This window comes from Dipodomys spectabilis, unplaced genomic scaffold (genome assembly GCF_019054845.1).
Source record: "Dipodomys spectabilis isolate Male_0828 unplaced genomic scaffold, ASM1905484v1 ptg000051l, whole genome shotgun sequence".
In the NCBI taxonomy this organism is placed as follows: Eukaryota; Metazoa; Chordata; class Mammalia; order Rodentia; family Heteromyidae; genus Dipodomys; species Dipodomys spectabilis.
Window position 1 is genome coordinate 2,761,993 of NW_024870728.1, and position 18,060 is coordinate 2,780,052.

Here is an 18,060-nt window from a genome sequence, read left to right on the forward strand (position 1 = left end):
GTATTCAGAGTTCTAGTGAGAGGCCTCCATACAGGAAAAGCCACAAAAGATATGCATAACTTAGTTCCCTTTACAAATTTTGCACACACATTTGCATTTTTTTCCTTTACTAGCTAAGCAGAGGAATGTTACCGCAAGTGATGACTGAGAAAGTCCTCTGCTATCTCCAAAACCCAAACAACTCATACAAATGGAAGATGATCATACCTCAAAAATCAACCTTCTTGATTTTTAACTCTCTCACACGTAGTGGGGCTGCTGTGAACCATGGCAACCTATGAGAATCTTACTAATCTAATTAAAATTAGATTGCTACAGGTGTTCTAGGAGGGGGCAGATAAATTTGTTCCACCATGGTGGTAGATTGGTGACCTAGGCTCTGAAGCTTTTTCAGACTGAAATAACATTAGCTATGGCACTGACAGAAGCTTTGAAACCCAGGAGCAGGAGAGGGTCCACTTCTCTAAAATACATTGCTCTTATCTAAAAATTCCTATTGAGAAAGGATCTTGCTAATAGCCCAGACTGGCCTCAAACTCAAGATGCTCATGTCTCAGAAGTTCTGAGATTTTAAGGCATGCATTACTATGCCCAGCTAGCAAGTGTTTTTATACGACTTATGACAAAGTCATTGAACACATCTGCATATTGTACATAAACTATTTTCAGACAGTGGGACAGAAAGGAAAACGCATTGCTCATCTTCTCCATTCCCCTATGTGGTAGATATGCAACTGTACTGTCAGCTTTATGACAGTGCAACAAAATACTTGGGACAAGCTAACTTAAGGAGAAGTTTCTTTTGCTCATTTTAGGTGTTCAAGGGCATGACACATGTTACCAGTTCAGTTCTGGTAAGGTCCCTCTTGGCTGTTACATTATGACTGATAGCAATGGCAGGAGCCAGTGCAGTAGGTAATGATTACATCACAAACAGAAATCCAGAGAGAAATGAGGTGTGACCCTCTAAGGAGAATCAGAGGTCCCTAGAGAACCATCTTAATATCTGTGGAGGGCACAATTACGACCTAGAACCTCCCACTAGACCCCACCTCTCATAGGTCTCAGTACCTCACCACCACACTAACAACCAAGCCCTTAAGCACACAAACACTTGGGGGAATAAACTGATCACTGAGCATACAAGTAAGGAATATGGAAAAAATCTAAGATTAGCGTAAGGGTGTAACTTGAACCTCAGCACTGTAATAAATCTGTTAAATATTGCAAAATCTAGTGTGTCTATTTTCTTGCTGAGATAGAAATAGGAGACAGGGCCAAGGGCACATCCTATCTGGAGATTTCAAATTTAAGCACATTAAGTAAGCAGCACGTACCGTATACATAAAAATAAGGGACTTCAATTACTTTTCCTGAGCGTCAAATAATTCCTATCTGTCATAGTGGTCTGGCCTCCTTTGTAGTGGGAAATGGCTGCCTGGGTTCATTCCTCTAAAGACCCTCTAGTATGCAATGCTTGCCTGTTACTCTTCCTTCTGAGAAGAAAAAATTAAAAATTATTTCCAGGCTAATTTAATGTGTAAGGTAATGTGGGAGGTACCATAGACATTAAGAATTTAAATATCAATCTTAAAAGTTATTCTTACCAAGCATACAAAAAGTTTTCAATTCAATTAGTTTAAAAAAATCCTGTTCATAAAGGGATGGGTGAGTTTCATTTGCAAACCCTATGCTATAACTCTACTCCCGTCTCTGCAGGGAAAGCAACAATAGAAGCGAGGAGGTAACCGCAAAAAGCACAACAGAGCCGGGCGCTGGGCGCTGGTGGCTCACGCCTGTAATCCTAGCTACTCAGGAGGCTGAGATCTGAGGATTGTGGTTCAAAGCCAGCCCGGGCAGGAGAGAATGTGAGACTCTTATCTCCAATAAACCACCAGAAAACCAGAAGTGGCACTGTAGCTCAAGTGGTAGAGCGCTCGCCTTGAGCTGAAGAGCTGAGGGACAGCACCCAGGCCCAGAGTTCAGGCCCCACGACCGACAAAAAAAAAAAAAAGCACAACAGAAATGGAAATGATGAGATAAACTAAAATGCTACCCAATCAACAAACACTGGTGGGTTTAGACTACAAGATTAACAATGAATAGCCCAGGTTGCATCTATTCCTTGTCCCTCCTTCCACATTCTGGGAGGGCTGATTTTTTTTTTTTTTGATCACTGTACTTAAGAGAGTTTGAGAATGTATAATCCAGTCTTCTATGGCTTCTCCAGGGTCCTTGAGGATATGTGACCAGAGGTGTTAAAACACGGCCATCTTTTTCACTGTTGAATCTTTTATCTATATGAAATTGTACAAAGGGGTTTCAATTCAACGTCAGTTTATGAGAACAATGCAACCTAATCTATGTTGCCCCTTCCTTCATGCTCCCCCATTCTTCAACCCTGTCTATCCTCTGAAGGTAAAACAGGGCCTACTTTTATTTTTGTGCTCGTCCTGGGGCTTGAACTCGGGACCTAGGCACTGTCCCTGAGTTTTTTTGCTAAAGGCTAGCAGTCTTGGGCCACAGCTCCACTTCCTACTTTTTTGGTGCTTAAAGATAAGAATTGCAGATTTTCCTGCCTGGGCTGGCTTTGAACTGCAATCCTCAGATCTCAGTCTCCCAAGTAGCTAGGATTACAGGAATAAGCCGGGAACCCCGCCATTTAAGCTAAAATTTGAGATAAAGGACAAAATAAGAATAGGAACAAATATGCCTGGGGAAAATAACCAAGAACTTTTTCTTAAACTTTTGTCAAAGATATCTAAGGAAATTGGATTTGGGCTGGGAAGGTGGCTCAGTGGTAGAATGCTTGCTTGCATGCATGCATGAGGCCCTGGGTTTGATTCCTCAGCACCATATAAGCAGAAAAAGCCAGAAGTGGCACTGTGGCTCAAGTGGTAGAGTGCTAGCCTTGAGCTGAAGAGCTGAGGGACATCGCCCAGGCCCAGAGTTCAGGCCCCGTGACCAACAACAAGAAAAAAAAATGGATTAAGATACCTTATGGAAGGGTCACTCTGTGACCTCCACCCAAGATCCCCTTCTACGCCTCCTTTCCCCTCTCCTCACCTCACACACCACTCAGAGTGCCAGTGGAATGTGTAGTCTATGAATCACTAAAGAGGCAAGCTAAACTTTTAACCTGTGAGGGAATCAGTATCCAGACTACATTCCTAAAATGGAACACTCAGGAAGTGCAAGCAGCCAGGTTTTGAACAGGTAGAACAACCTAGTCTGCAAATAATAGATCTCCTTAATGGTGCTCCTGATTCCAGCCGTTCATGCAACACAGGTGCACCTCTGCCTTTACCCATACCTTGACTCTTCCCCAAATTCTATTAGCCTCCCACTTTGTTAATAAAGGGGCCACCTCCTAGGTTTCATGGCTCTAGGTCCTCTTCCCTAAGAGTAGCTCTGATCACAGGGCTCAACATTTCTGGTCTTAACTCTATGAAGGGGGTCCAAGTAGCTTGATGGAGACTTGACCCTTAACCCTTCCCCATATCAACTTTTGCGGGTAGAGATCTGAAATGTGTCACTAGAGGACAGGAAAAACAGATGATCTCACTATCAACCACTTAAAGACTGGAATTCTGTGAGGCACAGTGGCATACTTCCATACCTAACGCTCAGAAGCTGAGGCGGGGGATAGGAGTCCAAGGCCGGACTGGGCTACTACACAGAAGTACTTGTCCCAAGAACAAAACAACAAAAACAAAAACACGGAAGTCTCCAATTTCTCTGTCAGTAGTTCCTAGGAAGTTACATATGTGAGAAGGGAACAAGAAGCAATTGGGGCATAAAGTGCTTACATTTAGAATCTCTCAGATTTGTGGCTTGCGGAAAAGTAAGTGTTTTAGAGCTTTAACATCACAGTTCTCATTCAGAGGAAAGGAAAATCAAAGGAATCTTCTAAAAGGGCTAGCTCTGGGTTCCAAAGGACCAGTGTATGCTTTGGCTCCAGAAGGAACCTCAGAATCAAGCTACCCCAGGAAACAGCTATCTTTGCAAAGCAGAATGTAAGATGACAATGCTTATTCCATGGGCGATTACAGGAACCTAAGAGAAGCAATATGTATGAGGATGACAGAGAATGTGTATTTTCCCTAACAGATCATGATATCTGTTTACCCCTAACTAAACTGTGACTACCGTGGTATAGCTAAGGTTCTGTTCATTAGCCCACCTAGCAAGGACAAAGAATTCTTCACTAGTAGGACCTAGCAGGGTCAACTACACATAAATATTTGTTGCTAATGACAGTCTTTCAGCAATATTTGATACTTCAAATCAGTAAGTACCTAGTAAATATTCACTAGGTTTATGAAAAGATATGCTTTTTTTTTTTTTTTGTCGGACATGGGGTTTGAACTCTGGGCCTGGGAGCTGTCCCTCAGCTCTTCAGCTTAAGGCGAGTGCTCTACCACTTGAGCCACAGCACCACCTCTGGCTTTTTCTGTGTACATGGTGCTGAGGAATCGAACCCAGGGCCTCATGCATGCAAGGCAAGCACTTTACCACTGAGCCACCTTCCCAGTCCAAAATATGCCCATTTTTTAACTCTTCAACCTCCCACCAGCCATGCTGATCCAGACCAGGGGGTAAACTAGTTGCATCTCCTCCTTTAGGCAGACAATTCATTATTTTGATTCCTCTCATCTGCTCTCACCGTCGAAGGATCAGAAAAGGCTGACTTAATTTTCTCAGCAGTCAAGGACCTTTCTTTATATGATCCTTTCCCCCGTCCAATCTTTGAGCTATTTGCCCTTGCAAATACCTTTGTATTTGAAATTTTTTAAAAACTACATTTCCATAGGGCATCCTTAGGGCAATCTCAGGTACTCTTCAAAGGCTGGGCTACTGGGGGAAAACCAACAGTGAGAGATTGTGCTTGTGTTCTGAATCAAGATGAGGTAGAAAGTGTCTTCTTAAACCCCAGCATGTAGTCTTCTGACTGACTTTGAAATGACAAGTTATGAGTCCTCTTGCTCAAAGAGTAATATCACTGGTCTATCAGCTCTTTCTCCTTTGATCAGCACGAACTTGACTTTCTACAGGTTTGTAACACTGCTTCAAATGGAGTGGTATACCAGTTAAATATGTGTAGCATTAATGGAAAAGCTCTAATTTCTCAAGTATCTTTAATAATCCAAAGCAAACTATTTTCTTCTACTTAACATCTAAAAATAGATATTTTGAAGTAACAGCTTTATTAGAAATAATTCACATACAATTTACCTATATAAGGCATACAATTCAATGGTTCTCGGGATATTCAGAAATCAATAACCACCACTACAATCAATGAAAGGTCTAGATTATTTTTTTTAGACACTGGCAATTGCTTTAATAAGCACAAAATAATTTTTATTTCTTCCTAGATTACATGAAATGAACATCTTTACAACATAGATATATACTGGACCAAACTATTTTCCAGAACAGCCTTATCAGCAGTATATGAAATTATCTTAGGACTCAACATATCCCTAGCATTAGTTTAATTAAACTAGCATTAAACTCTAGTTTAAGGTTCCCACTGTTTATTTACATTTATTGCATTTAGCTACTACCTGAACTGACCGTTCATCTACCCAGTGTTTTAGAACTTCAGACACATTAACAGCACAAGCTCTCATCAGAGCCAAGGTGAAAGACCACCAGGCTGTTTGGTAGAGGTGTGCATCAAACTCCTCAGCAAAACACCACCTTTGGAGTCTCCATTATTTAGAAATGACTTCACATTTACTGTGAAAGGAGTGTCCAGGGCAACGTTCAAGACTGTAGGAGTAGCTTACTAATAAATAGTAATCCATTTTTTCTGGGTTTTTACCACACTGAGTAAATATCAACTCTCTGTTCATCATCATGCAAAACTTTTCCTCATTTCTTTCCTTTTAATCACTTGACAGCAATGGAAAGTTGCTTGTAAAGTCCGATAAATACTCAATTTTCTTGTATTTTCTGTATTCTTCTTTCATCAGATATACTTTCAAGGGTAGCTTAATTATCAGAAAAGATTTTCCTGAGATGGGGGCGTAGTTTAGTGACAAAGCCAAGTACAAAGTCCTCAGTTTGAACTCTAGTCTGACAAACAAAAACAAAAACAAAACAACAACCCAGAAAACAAACGAACAAAAGAACATCTGAAGAAGGACCAATGTCCAAAACTATTTTTTGTTAAATAATAGTTTTTCCTTCCCTACTCATATTCCTATGTATCTTCAACTGAGTTCTGTAAGTTGAGTTTTAAAAAGTCTAACAGTATTCTCTGGCCAATAAGACACTGTCTTAGCTGATTTAACATCAATACACTTGATTTTAACTTTAAATTTTTCTTGCTAAACCTTTCCATTCAAGAATATAGGAGTTCTTTATCCTTAAGTCCTTTCGCTTAAAACTTTATAGCTTCTTAGGAGATTTGGTCAGTTGTGGGGCCTGGGCGTTGCACTTGAGCTCTTTTGCTCAAGGCTACCATCCTACCACTTTGAGCCACAGTGCTACTTCTGGGTTTTGAGTGGTTAGTTGGAGAGTCTCACAGGGATTTTTTTCTGCCTGGGATGGTTTTGAACTGCAATCCTCAGATCTCAGATTTCTGAGTAGCGAGGATTACAAGCATGAGCCACCGGTGCCCGGCTGAGAATACTCTTCTTGATAGAGATCCCAACTATTTCATGTAAAATTCCCTCATTTTAGACATTTTCATTGCTATAATATTCTCCCAATATAAGAATATTGCTAACAAGAAAAATGCTATCAATTACTTAATATCTTTATGTAGTACACAGCCACAGTACCGAACTCTAGCTCTTCATTTGACTGTCTTGATTTCCTAGTTTAATATTGTGACTACCTGTAAATATTGGTATTTTTCTACCAGTTTTCAATAGTTTTCTTTTATTTGATGTATTCTTGTACTGGACAGAATTGTAGCAAACATCAGCAGGTTTTCTGATCTTAAAAGTTCATAAACCAGGAAGAACTATTAATTAACACTTATCTTGGCACAAATTAAGATGATATAGCCCAACAATTAAACATACAACAGTGCCATACCCCTAGGGCTCAAAACCAGATTCTGTGTCCTACTTGTAATAAATTTGGGGGAGGTAGATGCTTATCCTGAACCTCTTCTATCTGTAAAATGAGAGTAACAGTAACAACCTCTTAGGTTTTTTGGATTCGCTAAGATAATAGAGGTAAAGTGATTAGAACAACACCGGGTACACAGTGGTACCTTCTTCAATAATTTTGCTCTTCCTTTCCTCTCCGCCTCTGGCAGTACTGAGAACTGAACGAACTTAAGACCTTACACACACTTAGCAAGTACTCTATCTTATGCCACACTCTCAGCCCTTGTAATATTCTTGTCCCTAAGATTGTGTCTTGCACTGTTTGCCCGAGCTGGCTTCAATCTCAGCTCTTCAAGCTCCTTCTGCCTACCACTAACATGGACTGACTGACAGTCCCATTTTACCTAGTAATAATTTCCTATTTAATATAACTTCTAGTGTTTTACTCAGGACATTAATGGCAATCTTGGTGAGTGAAATGGGACTTAATGCTAACTGTCTATTTTTCTAGGGTATTTTTCTAGGACTTAGAATATAGGGGTGCTTTTGACCCTCAGTGCTGGGATAGAACCCAGCATGCTAAGCAAGTGCCCTACCACCGTCGAAGCTGCGTCTCCAGCTTCCTCTATCTTCTATAAAGATGTTCAAATCCTAGACAGTTTCCCAACTAACACTGTGAAGCTGAATAATTTTGAGCTAATCTCACTATTAGAATCTTACCAACAGAAGAACTAATATATGTATGGGAACTTCTGGAAATCAACCCTTGGTTAAGGACTATTAGCAATCAACATCAAGTTGAGTCTCTAGGATTTGTGAATTCTACTTTTTCCTTGTTTAGAAAAACAGTACTTAAACTTCTCTAATTTTTCTCTAAGGCTCCAATGACTCCTCAAAGAAAGTTCTCTCCATGTTCTGGGAAAACAGACATCCTGATTGGGAGATTCGATCTGCTTTCACATTAGACATTTTCTGTTCCAGGATGATTCTACAATCCATTGTCTGTGGTAGATTAGCAAAGCATGGTAGGTTATAGGTCAAGCTCTGCAGTCAGGGTTTCCAGTCTAGGGTCTTTCTTTAGTTATATAACTTCAGTTATTTAGCTTCTTTTCATTCATTACACATCTAAAAATATGAACATGAAAATAGGGTTCTTACAGAATTAAATGAGCTAAATACCAGGGCTGGGAAGGTGGCTCAGTGGTAGAGCGCTTGCCTTGCATGCATGAGGCCCAGGGTTTGATTCCTCAGCATCACATAAGAAAAAAGCTGGAAGTGGCGCTGTGGCTCAAGTGGTAGAGCACTAGCCTTGAGCTGAAGAGCTGAGGAACAGCGCCCAGGCCCAGAGTTCAGGCCCCATGACCGGACCCACCCCCCCAAAAAATGAGCTAAATACTGATAGAAACCTCAAACAATGCACCAGCACTTGGCAAGTATGTATATGGCAGCAATCATTTACTCTTTTTTGTTTTTTGGTGCTAGGCTAGGGCTTGAATTCAGGGCCTGGGCATTGACACTCTACCACAAGCACTACAGTTCCATTTCCAGCTTTTTACTGGTTATTTGGAAAAAAGAGTCTCATGGACTTTCCAGTCTGGGCTGGAATAAGACAGAATAAGGGTAGTGGGGGAGGGACTTGGGCATGTGGACCAAACTAAGTCTGAATGTTTACTCTGGGAACTATGAATCCATGATTCCTCATGGTGGTACCACTCTCATCTCTTCTAGGGCAGGCAAGGACCCCACATCTAAGCTGGCATACCTACGACCATCACACAAGTAGAGGATCAACTTGATTATGGCCAGGGAATACTGCCCTTAGGACTGTTCTTTGTTTTTCTATATGAGTCTGGATTTTGGTCTCCTTTTCCACTCCCATTGTCTTTGGTTAATGTTTTCTTTTCCCTAAAACTAACAGCTCATAGATCTTACAACATAATTGTGACAATAAACTCACAATTGTGAGTGTGACAATAAACTCACATGAGGATTGAGGATTTGTTAATCATTACCTGATTTACTAAGGTTGTACTTTACAATCATTTAACAGTTACTTATTAATTTTTTACAGGTATAAGGATAGGAAATTAGAAAAAACACATTATAATGTTCACATTTACCCTATGCACAAAACTTCAGTACTATGAAATAACTCCAGGCATCTGAACAACTAAGTGGGAGACAAAAAATGGTTTTTGAAAACCACAGTTCATACCATAAACAGTTCATACCATAATAAAGAAACAGACTTCAAGACCACAAGCAAAAGTGGAACTACCTACTACAAGAGGAAAGAGCTAAAGCACACGTGTGCACATATACACCCACACAAGATCAGGAGACATAAGACAAAGACTTCGGGGTACTCAATCTGGGCCACTTGGTTTAATAACAGAGTGACTGAAGCCCAGGGAATGACTTGCCTCAAGTGACAGCATGATTAGTCAACCAGTCAGGAGCTAGCCAGGCCAATTCCCAGGCCAATTCCCTTTCCCACTGTAACACAGGCTTCCCATCCTTACTCCTAAGACTGACATGAAAAACAAGTACTACCTATACTGGCCTAGCTAAACTATAAACCACTAATCAAATCATGCTCGATACAACTCAACTATTTAGAACAAACCATCTCATTCTGGATTATAACATGTAGTTACTGTAAAAATATATTAAAATTCTTAATAGCCTCTGTTCATAAAATTTCAATCTAAAATACTAAATCAAAAGTACTCAGCAAGTAACCAAGACCCAATGGAAGAAAATAAAATTTTCAGATGATGAAACCATGTCCTATTCCAAGAATACTGATTTTGAACTGAAGCTGACCTGTGTTTCAATCCTACCTCAACTGTGCAGTATCTGTATGACATCTGCCTACCTCAGAGGTTTGCCTGAGTGAGAACATACTTTCAAATTTATCAGTAATGTTTGTTCATCTGCCCTGATTACTTTGTCCATTTCAACTTTTAATTTACAACCAACAAACTTGCCAACTACATCACAATTATAACATTAGGATATTACACCAAACAGGGCTATATGCCCAAAGGCACTTACTAAATTGTGACTACAATCTTAATGAAAAGGTTTTAAAGAAGACCTGATTGCATAAAATATAGACATTTCACTTGAGTAAAGTAGATGAAGAATGAAGAGAATCCAGTAATGCAGCTGATAACTTAGAACAGTAACTCTAGGTAAGTGACCTCACTCTGCAGAAAGCTCAATCTACAAAGGTAACCAAACATGCTCCGGTTACAGTGGGCCTCAGTGTTCCCGCCTATAGAAAGTTCTGAACTACTAACTAGCTTGAAATTCTAAAGTTTAGTCCACTCAGAATAGTTTATTATTAGTATCACAAAACTTAGGATGTTTGGCCTTTTGATTTGCCAGGATCTGTTCTGGGTATGTAATAGAGTAACTCATTTAACCCTATAACCTTCTCAGAAAAAGAAGTCATGAAATTTTTTGTCTAAGGTTATAGAACCCATAGGAGGAGAGATGCAGTCCAAATCTAGGTGGTCTGTCAGATCCTCTGACAGATCCTCTGAATCCAAGAGTGGGCCCTACAGCTATGTATACAAAAAATGTATTATAAATGATTATGGTTAAATACACCTAATATTTAATCTGCAGGGCTGAGAATGTGGCTTAGTGGTAGAGTGCTTGCCTAGCATGCATAAATCCCAGAGTTCGATTCCACAGCACCACATAAGCAGAAAAAGCCGGAAGTGGCTCTGTGGCTCAAATGGTAGAGCTCTAGACTTGAGCTAAAGAGCTGAGGGACAGTGCCCAGGCCCAGAGTTCAGGCCCCACGACCGACAAAAAAAAAAAAAAAAAAAAAAAAGCAGCTCAGGGACAGTACCCACCCAGGTACTGAGTTCAAGCCCCAGGACTCCCCCAGGCCCCAAAACTTAAATCTCTAGAAGAAGAGAACAGACATATTAACTGTACACACACATTTTAAAGTGAACCCTATAAAACTGCAAGCTACAGGCCATTAGATAAGGCTACAAAGTAGCAACTGAAGACTAAGCTACAAAATGTCTATTTTGTTTCCAATGTTCTATCAAAATTAAAGTGTTGTGATGTTTTAACATGATCCTACTTCTTAGACCTCAACAGTTTCTTCACTGTATAATACTAATGCTCCAAAGGATAATAACCATACAAAACCAGGTTGCTACTAAATACTGGTTAACTAGACTAGGTTTTGTCTTTTTAACATGCATATAAAAATGCATATATAAAACTGGGTATGGTGGTTCATATCTGTAAGCCCCAAACACAGGAAGCTGAGGTGGGAGGATCACAAGTTCAAAGTCACTCTGGATTGCAGTGTCTCAAAAAGGAAAAAGGTAAACACATTCACACACACAACCATGCACAGAGCTCCAACTTAAAATACTATATTCTGAGTCTGAGCAGCAAAATCTCAAGTTAGAAATATTCTATTAAGGAATAGGTATGCCATGAACACTGCCAACATAATGTCCAGAGCAGGTTTTAGCTCTCTCCTCTGGGGCCACTTCACACCTGACTGACTTCTTGCAATTCTTTGCATGCCATTCTCCTTCCCTCTGCTGGTTTAGCTTCACAGCTGCTACAAACCACCATTCTGTCCTTCCCTGTCCCACTTCAAAAGGTAAAAGCAGTGATACTAGGAAACTTCAGGAGTAAAAATGACACAATGGAGGGCTACACATACATGAAATGCTGTTCTGCCACCATGCCCCTACTGGAACACTTTTCTCCTAATCCCTGGAAAGCCAGAGAAACACAAGCAAAACTTTCATCATTTTATTCCCAGACTACTGTACTCTACAAATGGTGATGGTAGAAATAGTTGTCTCACTTTCCTCTTCCCCAGTATTACAAACTGATTAAAATGGTTAAAGTCCAGTTCCACAGTTATTACGAGTACATAGGCAAGGGGCTGGGAAGGTGGTTTAGTGCTTGCTTTGCATGCATGAGGTCCTGGGTTGGATTCCTCAGCACCACATAAGCAGAAAAGGCTGGAAGTGGTGCTGTGGCTCAAGTGGTAGAGCGCTAGCCTTGAGCTGAAGAGGTGAGGGACAGAACCCAAGCTCAGAGTTCAGGCCCCACGACCGACCCCCCCCCCCCAAAAAAAAGGGTACATAGGCATAGTGCATCTGTAACCCCAGCATTCAAGAAGAGGCTGAAGCAGGAGGATCAGGAGTTTGAAACCAGTTGGGGATACATATTAAGACCCTCTCTCAAACAAGCAAGCCCACAAAAAGAAATTTCATATTGCTCATTTCCTCCTTTAATTACAGACAGCTCCAACACTAGTCTTCTTTCCAATAAAAGTCAAAAGTATGATGACTTAATCCTTGTGCAATTTTTAAGCTTCTTGGCTTTATCTACATTCATACAAATTCAGGCTCTTTATACATAAATAAAATACCAAGTCAAAATTAATGTAGCCCAGAAGCTGACATAAATTTCACCTTTATTCCCATACTTTTTTTCACACCACAAAATTTTGCCTGTAAAAACTAGCTGAGAATGGGGCTCACACCTGTATTCAGGAGGCTGAGAGCTGAGGATCATAGTTCAAAGCCAGCCCAGGCAAGAGACCCTTACCTCCAACTAACCACCAAAAAAATCCTAAGTAGAGCAGTGGCTCAAGTGGTAGAGTGCTAGCCTTGTATGAAAAAACCCCATACCAATATTACCTAGGACATTCCTATTTCTCTAACACCCTAGGACATCCATAAAGTCAAACTTCCAATTTAATAAACCATGGAAATGGGCCGTGTGGACTTTTAAAAGCAGTAAAACAGAAATATCAACAAAGGTAACCAAATATCTGAAATAAAATTGTCAAGTACTGTTTTTTCCTGTGTGGGGGTGTATGTGTGTATATATTTCTATAACAGAAAGCAAATGTGACTAGTAAGTGATCCTGGGAAGGAAAGCTCTTGGAGAGAAGGTACGGCAGTAGCCACATGAATCTATAATCTCACAAAAGAAAAGCCTTTCATAAATATTCCAAAGTAATAAATAATAAAAGATGCTGTGTGGTACACACATTTGCAATATACAAATAAAAATTCAAATGAAACCAAATTATAAACCAAGCCCCATTCTTAACCTGGTCTTTCTTAACTATTCTTTTACTTTATATAAATTTTCTAACTCAACATCTCATTTTATATACCAACAGAAACAAAGGCTACTGCATTTCAGAATGCAAAGCACAAGGTAAGATTTAGTACAAGGACTTGTCTTTAAAATGCTAATGAATTGAAGTGAGTTTCCTAGAAATTTTTAAAAAGCTCCCTTTGTAATTATAACAAATCATTTCATAACAAATTACATATTTGGTTTTAAAAATGCTAATTAAAAGAACCTAAGCATACAGTCTGAGTCTTTATGATGTCATGTTCAAAACGCAGTTGACCTATGTGGATAACTCTGGAATAAAGACTATTTTTAGGAGTGGAATGGGGGTGGTAGGAAGGGGGAATGCATTGAACAGTGTATAAGACACAGGGTGCCAACAATGAAAGTAATCTTTTCACAGCACCCTTCTGAAAGTATATCTGCTCACATAGCAGAGATCTGTGGTACTCTCTTCCATACCTCCTGATCACAGACCAATGAGAACATTATTTAATAAGCATGTGAATCCAAACCTTGCAGGAGCTGATGGCTCATGCCTGCAATCCTAGCTACTTAGGAGGTTGAGATCTGAGGACTGAGATTCGAAGCCAGCCTGAGCAGAAAAGTTCATCAGACTGTTATCTCCAACAAACCACTCAAAAAGAAAAAGCTGGAAGTGGAGCTCTGGGTTCAAGTGGTAGAACGCCAGTCTTGAGCACAAAAGGAACAGAGCTCAGTCCCTGAGTTCAAGCCCCAGGACTGGCATTCAAAGTTTTGGTTTTTTTCCCCAAAAGCTTATAGAGAAATTAATATATTTCAAACAAGTCTTTCAAAAAAAAGTTTTTGGAAAAGCTCTGTTCATACAGCAATTAAACAGGACTACTGAATTCCATTTGAGTAGCAATGCAACCTTGCTCACAAATATTATTACTATTATTAATAATCTAAGACCTCCTTTGCTTGGGTAAAAAAGTTTTAAATGATTAACAAAAGATATCAGTGTATACAAATGTACATATTCAAGAAAATATACATAGAAGACTGAAAGGGAAATATACAGAATGTTAATAGTGATTTAAATGGTAAGATTAAAAATATAATTTTTAAAAAATTCCAGTACTGAGCCAGTATGGTGGTATATGTCTGTAATCTCAGCACTCAGGAAGCTAAAACAGGAGAATCCCTCCAAGATTCAGGTCAGCTTGGGCTACACAGACCTGGACTTGTAGAAAAAAGGGGGGGGGGGAGGGAAATCCAGTACTATCTGAATTTTACACAGATTATGTTATGTCTTAATCTGTGTATTAATCTGGCATTCACTTGTTAAGATACAACAAAAAGTGCTTACAAAACCAACACAGATTCTGAGTTACTTAGAACAGGTCAGAGTTTTTGACTTTAAACACAAGTACTAATTACTTGCTAGCAATTCCAAAAACTGTGAAGACCTAAAAACTTTCACTTCTGGCTCTCCCATTATTTTTCACAACTAAAAATAAATTACCTTCCTAGGGGAAAAAAGATCTGGGCCCAACTTCTTCTAGAACATAAGCAATACTTTCGAGTTTTATAAAAATCATTGATTTAGATTGCTTTACACAAATGTCATTCCAAAAACAACAACAACAACAAACAATTCAGGTTTACTTCAGTAATTCGGGTTAGCCCAGGTAATAGGTGTGTAGACACCTAACAAAATAACCGAAGTCCTGATGCGTTTGAAGGAAGTCACTAACAAAAACGCCTGACCGGTGCAGACGAGCTTATAGAACCTCTTAAGCGCCTAATGAATTTCTGCAAAAGGTCCTCGGCCTGGCTTGGCTACGGATATACTTAAACATCCGGGAAACTGTCAAAATCGATCTCAAACTGCATTCAGTTCAAGGGACAGAATGTCAAATCCTGGCTGGGGCCTCCTCCTCCTCTCCTTTCTTTCTGAAGAGCGCCTTTAATATGCCCTAGCATACATTTCCGGGCTCATGAGTCACTGAGAGAGGAGCTCTAAGTTTCTTGCAGAAGGTCGTTCAAACGGCTCCTCTAACTGCATTCAAGGATGTGGCCCCAAAATACCTCTCGAGGCGCGTCCCACCTCACCACGGCCCAGGCTGGCGACCTCCCTGAGCAAGGCTTCCTAAGTCCTGCCTTTGTCCTCTAGATCCGCTACCTACCCCCTCTTCTCCCAACCCCGCCGGGGCCTCCAGGGTCCACCAAGCTACCGCCTCGCCCAGGAAGCCTCCCAGGCTGGTGCTAAGGCAGAAGCGATCCAACGGCCGGTCCCGTCTTCCCCGGGCACCTTTCGAAGCGCTTGGTAGTTGTTCCTTCGCCGGACTTTTCACCTGGGTCCCGGGATCGCGGCTATTTGTGTGCTGGTCTTATCTCCAAGACCAGAGCCTTGGCTCGTCCGGGGAGGGGACCTCCGCGCCCGGTCCTCCTCGGAACTCCTCCGGCGCGGACCCACTGGGGTTCAATGGCTGCAAACGAGCCGATCGCACCATTCCTAAACCAGAAACCAGTTACGCTTCCCCCGCTCCGCTCCTGGCTCCCCCGACACGACCCGCCACGGTCTCCGAAACCCGGAAGCCGACGCGGGGCCCGGGAGCCGGCCGCCCGCAGCCCCCCGGGCGGGGGGAGTGACAGTTGGCCCGGCCCGCACTTCCCGACCCCGGCCGGGGCCGCGCAGCCCCGCCGCGGAGCCGCCCAGCGGCGCCCGCACGGGAGGCGCCGGGACCAGCCCGGCCAGCCCGGAACCCGGACGCCGCCACCCGAGAAAATGGAGGGGGCCGGGGGCCGGGGACCGGGGGCCGGGGGCCGGGACCGGGGCCGGACGGAAGCCGGAGGGCGTCCGCGCCGCGAGAAGGGCCAGGCCGGGGGGTCACTCACGGGGCTGGGCCGGGCCGGGCGGCTCCCTCTCGGCCTCCGCGTCGTCGCCGTCCCCGTCCTCGGCCGCCGCCGCCGCCGCCTCGGGCTGCTCGCTCGGTCCCCGCGGCGCGGCGCGGGCGCTCGGCCCCTCCGTTGTCTTCCGCCGCGGCTGCTCCCGGCGACGGGCTCCCGCGGCGGCGGCGGCGGCGGCGGCTGCGCGGGCGGACGGTGGCTCCGAGGTTCCCGCCGGTGGCCTCCGCACGGCTGCGCTCGCTCGGGTGGCGGCTGCTGTCTGTGAGGCTCGGCGCCGCCTCGGCCTCCGCCTTCGCTCGACTCCTGAAACCTTAGAGTCCTCTCAGGCCGCGCCGCTCCCGGCGCCCCGCGCCCCGCTCCGGCCCGAGCCCGGCTTTGACGTGCGCAGTGCGCAGGCGCCGAAGACGCGACGTCGGCCGGCGCAGCAACGCCTCCTCTGGCTTCGGACGCCCCCCGGCGGCCGGGAGGACTCAGTGCGCCGCAGTCACGCGAGGCAGGCCTTCGGTGGGGGGATGCCTAGAAAGGCAGAAACCAGCTTCTCATCTACTCGCTGATGCTCAGCTCCTCCTGGGCATCCGACTGCTGTCCTTGGAGGACCCTCCCGCACATTCACTTCAAGCATTGATCTCTGCGATGGCCTGGAACCAACTTGTGCACTCCAGTCCGTCCATACATGCAGTGAACATGTAACTTCATTTTACCAACCCCTGCCATCAAAGAAAGTGATGTAATGTTCCAAAGTAGTAGAATCCAGCCTGGATTGAAACCCCAGCTCCACCATTTACTATCCATGGGCTATTTCATGTCATTGCCTGGGATTCTTACATTTAAAAACAAGTAACAATAACAACCAAAAAAAAGCCTGGCACCAATGCCTCACATCTGTAATCCTCACTACTTCAGGAGTTGAGTTCTGAGGATCACTGTTCAAAAACCACCCAGGCAGGAAAGTCTAGAGACTGTCATCTCCAATAAAGCACACTCACAAAACTGAAAGTGGAGCTTTGGCTTAAGTGGTAGAGTGCTATTCCTTAAGCACAAAATCTCAGAACAATACTCAGGCTTATCTGAGTTCAAGGCCCAGGACACCCCCCCCCCCCCCCCCACACACACACACACATGGTATAATAGTATGTGGATGAACAAAGGCCTTCAAGAGTTGGATCCATCCATTACCATATATATTATATATATATATATGCTTATTTCTTTTTGATTCATAATTGAACAAGATAGTTGAGTTCCTACCATGTTCTGGGCAGTATTCTAGGTGGTAGAGCAGTGAGTTAAACAGTCCTTGTTCTTGTAACAATCAGCAAACCAAGCAATACATATACCAGAGAACAGTTTGAAATGCTTTGGAGAAAAACAGGGAAGAGAGTGCATATGTTACGGTAAAAGTCTATGAAGGAGCAGATGGACAAGGAGATGGAAGGAGAGTGCCAGTGAGCTGGAGGATAGGATAGAGGCTGGAAGAGCAGAGACTGGGCCTACACACCCCCTTGATGACTTTGGTGCTTAAACTGTAAGTGATGAGAAGTTATTTAGAGGCTCTGGGGCAGAGAAGGGATGTGATCTGACATTTTAAAAGGCGTGATGTGGCTGTGGTGTGAAGAACAGACTGAGGACCCAAGTTTTTCAGCAAGGAGGCTAGTTAGAGACTGTTGAAATGATCTAGTTGGATAGTTGGGGGGGGGGGAGCTCAGATGTAGGGTGCTTGTCTTGTATGTAGGAAGTCTGGGGTGGGGAGGTGAGAGAAAGACAGACAGACAGGAAAACACATGGAAAGGAGGGAGGAAGTGGTAATCTGGGAAAGGGAGAAAGAAGCAAGAATTCAGTGGTCAGCTCTAGATACATTTACAGGTACAACTGTGGGGATTTTACTAAAATCAAATTTCTTATTTTCTCAAGAAACTTTATGATATGATTTAGTGATGTGGGGAAGACTTCCAGAGAGGAAGCTATGAGG

At 42.8% G+C, this 18,060-nt stretch overlaps 1 protein-coding gene across 1 annotated transcript in view; it reads right to left on the minus strand.

Moving 5' to 3' along the window:
* Cab39 (calcium binding protein 39) overlaps positions 1–16,465 on the minus strand; it is an 80,455-nt gene extending 63,990 nt beyond the window's left edge. The window contains exon 1 of the mRNA XM_042678986.1: positions 16,080–16,465. The gene's annotated coding sequence lies outside the window, so the exon portion shown is untranslated. The remainder of the gene's footprint in view (positions 1–16,079) is intronic.
* Positions 16,466–18,060: the final 1,595 nt, after the last annotated feature.